At 36.1% G+C, this 10,061-nt stretch overlaps 1 non-coding gene across 1 annotated transcript; it reads right to left on the bottom strand.

Annotated features, from left to right (window-relative positions):
- Positions 1-9,172: 9,172 nt before the first annotated feature.
- LOC141676190 (small nucleolar RNA R71) lies at positions 9,173-9,279 on the bottom strand. The gene has a single exon (XR_012556794.1). It is a non-coding gene; the product is annotated as a small nucleolar RNA R71 (small nucleolar RNA).
- Positions 9,280-10,061: the final 782 nt, after the last annotated feature.

The raw sequence follows: 10,061 nt of genomic DNA, 5'->3' as shown, positions 1-10,061 counted from the left end.
CCACTTCATCATCCGAAGATTCGGAGTCTCTCTCAGTGTATGGACCATAAAATTCCCGATCCTCAGGGATAGGATCCAAACCTCGTATATAGGGGGGCGATCGCCCTCGTGCTTCGCTTCGCCCAGCATATCCGCTTCCTCCAACCTCAGGGTGAAGGGGCATCCCATAAAGGGGGTTAGTAGTAACAATAGTTGAATATTCATACCCGACGGGTCGAGAATTCACAGTTATATGTATTTGTTGAACTTGAGGATTCGTACCTTGAATCGGGGGAGTTGTCCCTTGTAGCTGGGGTTGAGTTGCCCCTGTCTGGGCTTCCTCCTGAGTAGATGCATAAGTTGAATGGGGAGGAACCTCCACGGTTGATGAAATCACCTGGGTTGTCTCTAATGGTGTTCCTTCCTCTAGAGCTCCAATTGTTCTCCGTGTTCTCGCCATGGTTGTTGTTGTGTTTCCCACAGACGGCGCCAAATGTTGTGGATAAAAAACTAAGGTTATTACTTGCTGTATTTAATATTAAGGTTCGGGAGCTCAAGGCCTTTAATGGCTGCTCTCGTGTTTCGTGACTCAATCTGCCTTTACGAGATGCCTACGTATCTCTGTGAATTAGAGAATCAAGCCAAAAAACGTAGTTCTGATCTGTGGGGTGAGGCCCCTTATATAGATGTTGGGAGTCCTTGAATTGGACTTGGTATAGGAGACTTGGTGGGCAAGTCTCATAATTAGAATGGACTTTGGAGTCCTAGGTAGTAGGAAATTGATTCCTTATCCTTTTAGGTCCCCTTGAGGCTAATCTCCAAGGATTTATATACTTATCGGGACTCTTTTCAACATCTGATTTGTCCCTTATTAATTAATTACGAAATTAATTAATAATCAAGGCTTTTGGGCCTTTTTTATTCCATCAGGCCTGATCTGGTCCATCAGGCTTAACCTTTCTGGTCTGAGTATCATATATCTTTTTATTGGGCCTAGCAGCCCACAGTTTGTACAATTAATGCAGTATTTAATTATACAATCATAATTTATTTATCCCTATCACTTACCATTTACTATGCGTAGTTCTATACAAATTAGAAAATTCCTAATTGTAAATTAGGACATATTCCTTTCACATAGCACATAAGATATTCAATCAAAATAATTTTTCAAAGAAGATTCGAGGCCAAAATGATTTTCTAGATATTTATTATGAATTTTTGAACATTTTTCGAAATTAAAATTGGACTCCGAATCATTTTATAATTAAATAATAGGGTTCGAGCACCCGAATTTGGATTTAAAGTAATTTTATAATAATTATCGAGCTTTGAAATAATTTAAAATAATATTTAAAAGTTCGAAACTATTTTTCAGAATTTTTAAACCAATTTTAAATAATTAAATCTAATCATTAAATCAATTAAAATTAATTAATAATTAATTAAATTAATTAATCAATTAATAATAAATTAATCGATTAATTAAAATAATTAAAAACTAATTAAAATTAATTAATAAAATAATTTCGATTTGTTTTTGAATAAATAAATAATTAAAATAATTTTTCTTAATTTAAATTAAATAGATAAATAATTTTCTGATTTTTAAAATAACAGAATATTATTTTTGAAATGTTTTTAAACAGGAGGGACCGAATTGTAATTTATGTGAAAGGTGGGTGATGAAACTGAAGTTTCACGACCACCTTCCATCTTTGCCACCGGCAGCCATGGTTGCCGCCATCAAGCTCGCCGGCGGCAACCCCCAACTGCCCAGATCTGCACCAAAAGGTGCAGATCGCCTCGTCTGTTTGTCCTGAGTCCAAAACCATTGTTAAAACGTTCACTAAGAAGCTAAATTCGCCGGAAAATCCGGCCGAACTTCACGCCACTGTCGCCGACCAAACTCCGATCAAGGCGTTACGGGGCTCCTCTGTTAAAATAACCCCCACCAGTAGAATCCTCATAACATGATCTATCAGTTGAGATAGATTACACAGTTCCAGATTTAACGAATCAAAAATCCGGCCTAAAATATTAATTTTCCGGTGAGTTTATTCAAGAACACGAAGAACATTCAAACTCAAGAATCAAATCAACTTTTCTACATGTTATTGAACTCGATTTTTGACATATAATATACCAAATTGACCAGGAAGAAAAGATCTACACGATTATGCCATCAAATCATATCAAAATGTTAGTCCCTAACAATGCAGCAAGAATTACAGAATGGGGTGGGTTGAATGTAATTCTAGTAAATTTTTTCCTGAACTTTAAAATGTTCTAATTCAAACTATGTATATATATGTGTGTTTTGATTTAAGGTGCCGAATAACAAGTTAAGTGAATCAAAAATACAAAGTAATAAAAACACAAGCTTTTTAAAACTTTCTGGCGGATTTGAAAGTATCCACCATATATATATATATATATATATATATATATATATATATATATATATATTAATTTAAGAACTCTGTGAAGAACAAGTTGTCTCACAGCTACTTTACAAGTGAACAAACAAACTACAGAGAAATTCTTAACAGTTACAGCCTTTTATATTTCTCTTCTAAAAGTGTTTGTTTAGTTTTTTGTTTCACTAGCTACACTTGGTTTATATATCACCAAGTTTACATGGTAATAAGACAGGATAATAAAATAAAACTATCAAGTCAGACTCCATGCTGCTTCACTACTCTATTCCAGCATCTTTGAAAATCTTCTTAGCTTGCATGGAAATGGTAATACTTCTTAGTTCTTCATTTCCTGTTAAACAGGCTCCCACATTCCTTTTGTAAACACCCAATGTATGTGACTGTCTTGTCACTGTCAACAGATATTTGAATTGATCATCCGTTGGGTACATGCTTGTCATCCGTTGGGTTGCCTTGTTGATCATCCGTCGGGTAGCTTTGTTGATCATCCGTCGGGTAGCTATTTGACACTTGACTTCATTTCACTTATGCAGAATTACAAGACATCTTATATTTACAATCAATCAGCCTATTCTGCATATCTAATAATATTCAACATGACTCATATGCTACTACAGGATCTATACAAAGTTGTTCACAGTAATTTTCAATTCTGAAGCCTGTGTTGTGACCAACAAAAGAAGCAACAAAGTGGTTCTCACTGGAGTGAGAAAAGGAAATGTGTACTTAGCTGATTTCAACTCATCAAATGCAGAATCTGTCACTTGTCTATTTATCAAGGCAAGTCAAGATGAAAGTTGGCTATGGCACAAGAAGCTGTCCCACCTTAACTTTAAGACTATGAATGAGCTGGTCAGGAAAGATTTGGTGAGAGGTATTCCTCAAGTGAAATTCTCAAAGGATGGACTGTGTGATGCCTGCCAGAAAGGAAAGCAGATCAAGGCATCATTCAGAAAGAAGCTTGATTTAACAATTGAAGAACCTTTGTAACTATTGCACATGGATTTATTTGGACCAGTCAATGTATTGTCTATCTCAAGGAAAAGATATTGCCTGGTAATTGGGGATGATTTCTCAAAGTTCTCTTGGACATATTTTCTAAAATCCAAAGATGAAGCTAGTGAAATAATCATCAATCACATAAGGCAAGTCAACAATCATCCTGACTTCAAAGTAAGAAGAATCAGGATTGACAATGGAACTGAGTTCAAGAATTCTGTGATGAGGTCATTTTGTGAAGAGAATGGGATCATGCATGAGTTTTCAGCAGCAAGAACTTCACAACAAAATGGAGTGGTGGAAAGAAAGAACATATCTCTTATTAAATCTGCAAGAACAATGCTGGAAGCATCAAAGTTACCAACATATTTTTGGGCAGAGGCTGTAAATACTGCATGCTATACTCAAAATATTTCTTTGGTTAATCAAGAAAAATGCATGACACCCTACCAATTGTTCAAGAATAGGAAACCAATAATAAACATTCTTCATGTCTTTGGCTGTAAATGCTATATCTTAAGGAATCAAACTGATCAGCATGGGAAGTTTGATGCCAAAGCAGATGAAGGAATTTTTTGTTGGATATGCAGTTGGAAAAGCATATATAGTCTACAATCTCATAACAAATTGTGCATGTTGTGTTTGATGATAAAAAGATTGAAGAACTGCAAGATGGAGATTTCCATGAAAGCCTCAAATTTGATAATGTTGAGATGATTTGTGATGATAGTGATGATGAAAGTGATCAAGAACCAATATTTAAGGACAATGCAGAAAAATCTACAACTAATGAAGCACACAATTCAACATTTGTCGAAAGACCAAGTGCATCATCCGTTGAAAGAGAATCTGCATCATCCATCAAAAGGCAAAGAACAACATCCATTGATCCATCAATAGGAGTTGAAAGTCAAGCTAGATCACAATCAGAAAGAACCCTAACTTCAAGTCAAAGATCCATAAACACAGGGGGAGTTTCTGATAATCAAAACTCTGTCACACATCAATAAATCAATGAGGCCTCTTCATCTAGAGCTAATCTACCTCAACAGAGAAAATGGACTAGAGATCACCCTTTTGAACTGATCATTGGTGATGTATCTTCAAGAGTGCAAATAAGAAAAGCAACTCAATAGGAATGTCTATATAGCAGGTTTCTATCTCAGGAAGAACCTAAAAAGGTAGAGGAAGCTCTGTTGGATCCTGATTGGGTTTTAGCTATGCAGGAGGAGCTAAATCAATTTGAAAGGAATAAAGTTTGGAAGCTGGTACCTAAGCCTAAAGGAAAGAATTCTATTGACATCAAATGGGTATTCAGAAACAAGATGGATGAAAATAGCATAGTAGTCAGGATAAAGCTAGATTGGTTGCCAAGGGCTATTATCAACAAGAAGGAATTGATTTTGATGAAATTTTTGCTCTTGTTGCAAGACTTGAAGCCATCAAATTTTTCTTAGCCTATGCAGCCCATGCCAATTTCAAGGTCTATCAAATGGATGTCAAAAGTGCCTTTCTGAATGGAGATTTGGAGGAGGAAGTCTGTGTCAATCAGCCTCCTGGTTTTGAAGATCCATATTTTCCAGAATATGTCTACTATCTTTTGAAAGCACTTTATGGACTGAAGCAAGCACCTAGAACCTGGTATGATACATTGTCAAAGTTTCTCTTAGAAAATCACTTCACAAGAGGTATTGTTGACAAAACTTTATTCTTTAGAAATGTTAATGGCTCTAGTATACTTTTTCAAATTTATGTAGATGATATAATATTTGGCTCTATAGATGAAAAACTTTGCAAAAAGTTCGCCAAATTGATGCAAAGTAAATATGAAATGAGCATGATGTGAGAACTAACTTACTTTCTTGGTTTACAAGTTAAGCAAGTTAGTGATGGAATATTCATTAGTCAAACCAAATATATTATGATCTTTTTAAGAAGTTTGACCTAATGGATTGCACATCTGCAAAAACTCCCATGGTCACTGTAACTAAACTTGAAGTAAACACTACTGAAAAGTCTGTGGATATTTTAAGCTGTAGAGGCATGGTTGGTTCACTTTTGTATTTAACAGCCAGTAGGCCAGATATAATGTTTGCTACTTGTCTTTGTGCTAGATTTCAGGCTGATCCTAGAGAATCTCATTTAATAGCTATTAAGAGAATTTTCAGATATCTCAAAGGAACACCATTACTTGGCATTTGGTATCCTAGAGATTCTGGTTTTGATCTAACGGGTTATTCAGATGTAGACTATACAGGTTGTAAAATTGATAGAAAAAGTACAACAGGAACCTGTCAATTTCTAGGAAACAAGCTAGTATCCTGGTTTAGTAAAAAGCAAAATTCAGTTTATACTTTTACAACTGAAGTTGAGTATATTGTTGTTGGTAGTTGTTGTGCACATATTTTATGGATGAAAAATCAACTGTTAGACTATGCTCTACAGGTGAATAAGATTCCTATTTTCTGTGATAACACAAGTGCTATTGCAATCACTGAAAATCCAGTACAACATTCAAGGACCAAGCACATTGACATAAAGTACCATTTTATTAGTTAGCATGTAATGAATGGTACTGTGGAACTTCATTTTGTTCCAAGTGAGAAGCAACTTGCAGACATCTTTACCAATCCACTTGATGAATCCACCTTCATTAGGTTGGTAAGTGAGTTAGGTATGCTTAACTACTCTTAATCTTTTTTGATGTCTAAGCATATTGAAATGCAGCCAGAGTAAAAGTTGATATTTCCTGTCTAAGATAAAATTTTGGCTAAGTCAGAATTTGTAACTTGATGGATGTTCATTATCCGTTGAAAATGAATATCCATTGAATTACATCATCCGTCGAAGTAACAATTATTACTTTGGGTACTTTTACCATTATCCGTCGAATTACACTCAATCTTAGCCGTTGATTTTGAGCATTATCCGTCGAATTTACTTACAGCCTGTATGTATATTTCAACGGATAATCTTAGAATTTTGACAGTTTTCTTTATTTTTAAACGGCTATTTTGGGCTAATTTGATTGGCTACATTATTTTACTTTTTAATTTTTGACAGTTTATTTATGAGAAAGTATAAAAGCTTATTTCATCTATATTCTTCACTTTTATCTTTCTCAAAGCAATTTCTCTAACTTTTTCTTCCCAAAAGCAAAAACTCTCTTTTGTAACTAATCTCAATTACATCAATGGCACCAGTAGTAAAGATCATGTCCTCAACTGGGTTTGTTTATGAGAAGAACAACTTATTAGCTCTGGTTAACAAGCAAATTCTGGCATCTAAAGACTATCACAAAATGATGGACTTCATCCAAAATTGCAAATTGAGTTATGCCATGCTTGAGTCTCCAACCATTTACTGTGAGGTTATCGAGGAGATTTGGACTACATCAGTGTTCAACTCTAAGGACAATACTATTACCTTCACTCTCAAAGGAAATGAACACTGTGTTAATTATGATGCTATTGAAAAATGCTTTAAATTTCCTGAAAATAACACAGTTGCTCCACACACGGACACTGATATGAGTAATATGCTAGTTTCCATGGGCTATGCTCTTGATTCCACTAAGTTAGGTGATGTTAGGAGAATGGGTCTTGGAAAAGAATGGAGCTTTCTGTGTGATTCATTCATTAAAGTGTTTTCTGGCAAAATTAGCAATTTTGATGTAGTATCTTACTCACTTGCTGTTGAGTGGCATTTATGACACTTTATAATGCTCCATTAAGCTTTGGATTGATGTTTTGCACTCAAGTTGTTAGTGTTTTTAATATGTTTTTGTAGTGTTTTTGCATTTCAGGCATTTACCAGGTAACCAGGTGAATTAACATGGTTTTAGTGCTAAATTTGTGTTAGGATGGTGTCCAGAATAAAAGCTCATGAAAGAACAACTCAAATCAGCAAGAAAGGAAGAAGGCTGGAAATTTTTCCAGAGGCACATCCAGAGATGCAGTGCGCCCGCGCTGGTCAAGCGCGCGGCCGCGCCAGGTCGAGAAAAGAAAATCCTGTTTCTCATGGAATTTTGATCCAGAAGACTTCTACTTTGCATGGGCTGCTATATAAACATAACTTATGCTTGTTTTTTATAAGAAGATGTACCAGAGCTTAAGGAGAAGGTGTAAGAAGACCGGAGACCACAATTCAACTAAGCCGAAGAGGATCTAGTTCATACTTGTGATTTTTTGTTTTAAGTTGTAACTTTAGATGCTAGTTTTCTTATTCGTGAACCTACACTCTTGTTTTGTACTTGATTTATTATTTATTTACGTTTATTATACCATGCTTTCATCAGAACCCACATTGATGATGAGTCCGATCATGGGCTAATCGTTATCGTGGGGTTCTAACGGAATTATTTATGGATTTCTTTAGTTGATTCATTTTGATGCCTTAGTGTGTGGTGATTGTATGATATCCTAGTATTGGTTGTGCTTATTCGTCTTATGAGCGTCGCGAACTTATAAGGTAATGTGTTAATTCTTATGAAGTGAAAGTGGATTTAAGGGTTTAGAACTTGCCATGCTAGCATAGGTTCATGTATTTGATATGCATGATTAGTAGATAATTTTAACCATCTTACTTTCCCTATGTAATCGCGATAGATAACTTGTGCATTAAACCATTATGTTGTCACATTGTATAGACATATAGGGTCTCAATATAATTGGTGTCTATTCATCTTCTATCTCTTTTGTGGATGTCTGGTAGTATGATATTCGTACAATGAAAGTTGGCATTTATCAGTTTCGTGTTATCTGATTAGAATCATCACCATTGCATGCTAAGGTCAAGAATGAAAAGGCTATTGAATGAAGTATTTAATGAAGTTAGAATCCCATGTTGTGTTATATAGTAAACAACTCTCTTTAATTTCTTAATTAATATTCTTTAGTATAATCTCTTAATTAAAAGTAGTATAAACAACCTCAAATTGTTATTCGTCTTAGCAATGGATAATAACCATAACATCATTGCATAGATACATAGATTGAAATTAACCTAAACCAGTCCCTGTGGGAATGAACTAGAAATTATTCTATATTACTTGCGATCCGTATACTTGTATGAATTTTAGCGCGTGTTTAGCGACTAACAAGTTTTTGACGCCGCTGCCGGGGAGTCGGTGTTAATTTTTAGTTTATGCGTTTGTCATCAGTGTTCATTAAAGTTCAGTGACTCGGACATTGTTACTTAATTATTCCCTTGTCTTGTTTCAGGTACTCTAGCGAGCATGTATGCATACGCGTTCTCGGACTCGTAAGAGAACTCTGGATCAAGCTGAGGAAGAAGTTGTAATAGTTAGAGAGAAAGTTGAAGATGAGATCGTAGTTGAGGAAGAAAAAGAAGCACTTGTTGTAATGGGAGAACCAGAAGCGAATCCAAAGGCTTTGATGGACTACTCTCAACCAAAGATCAATGATATTCAGTCTAGCATTGTTCAACCAGCCATCTAGACTAATACCTTTGAGATCAAATCAAGCACGATTCAGATGATACAGAACTCAGTTCAGTTTGGGGGTTATCCGATAGAAGACCCCAATATGCACATTCGAGATTTCATCGAGATCTGTGACATTTTCAAGTTTAACGGAGTTTCTGAAGATGCTATTAAGTTGAGGCTTTTCCCATTCTCTCTGCGGGATAAAGCTAAGTGCTGGTTATATTCTCGACCACCATGGTCTATCACCAAATGGGAAGATCTTGCTCAAAAGTTCCTAACTAAATTCTTTCCTATGGAAAAGACTGCTGCAATCAGAAACACACTTACTCAATTTGCTCAACAAACTGGAGAATCTTTGTGTGAGGCTTGGGATCGCTACAAGGAGATGCTTAAAAAGTGTCCTCATCATGGGATGCCTGACTGGATGATCATTAACTACTTCTATAATGGATTGGGTGCTACTTCTAGACCCATGCTTGATGTAGCATCAGGAGGAGCCTTGTGGGCTAAAAGCTACGATGAAGCTTATGAATTGATTGAACTGATGGCTGCTAATGAATACCAGAATCCTTCTCAGAGACTACCTCAAGGTAAGGTAGCAGGAATTCTGGAGCTAGATGCAGCTACTATTATAGCTGCTCAACTTAAGGCGTTGATGATGAAGGTGGATTCTTTGGCTAATTATGGAGTTAATCAAATCACTAGTGTCTGTGAGCTTTTTATTGGTGCCCATGAGACTGATCAGTGTGCTATTTCTAGTGAATTAGCTCAATTCGTGAGCAATTTTCAGAGGTCGTAGCAACCTGTGCCAGCCACCTATCATCCTAACAACTGCAATCGTCCTAACTTTAGCTGGAGCAACACTCAGAATGCGGTTCAACAACCTTATCAACAGTATCCATCAAAGCAATACAACCCCCCAGATTTTCAATAATCGCAGTATGCACCAAGACAACTACTCCAGCTGCAACAGTCCAATGAAAAATCTGAATTGGAGGAGTTGAGGCTCATGTGCAAGAGCCAAGCGGTTTCCATTAAGAACTTGGAAAATCAAATTGGACAAATTGCCAATGCCTTGCTGAATCATCAACCTGGGATACTTCCTAGTGACGCTGAAGTCCCACACAAGAGGGAAGTTAAGGAGCAGGTTAAGGCAATCACCTTGAGGTCTGGGAAGGTTGCAAATCTCGAATAAT

This window comes from Apium graveolens, chromosome 7 (genome assembly GCF_009905375.1).
Source record: "Apium graveolens cultivar Ventura chromosome 7, ASM990537v1, whole genome shotgun sequence".
Taxonomy (NCBI): domain Eukaryota; kingdom Viridiplantae; phylum Streptophyta; class Magnoliopsida; order Apiales; family Apiaceae; genus Apium; species Apium graveolens.
The sequence above is the reverse complement of the archived record's forward strand: the minus strand, read 5'-3'. Positions and strand labels throughout refer to the sequence as shown.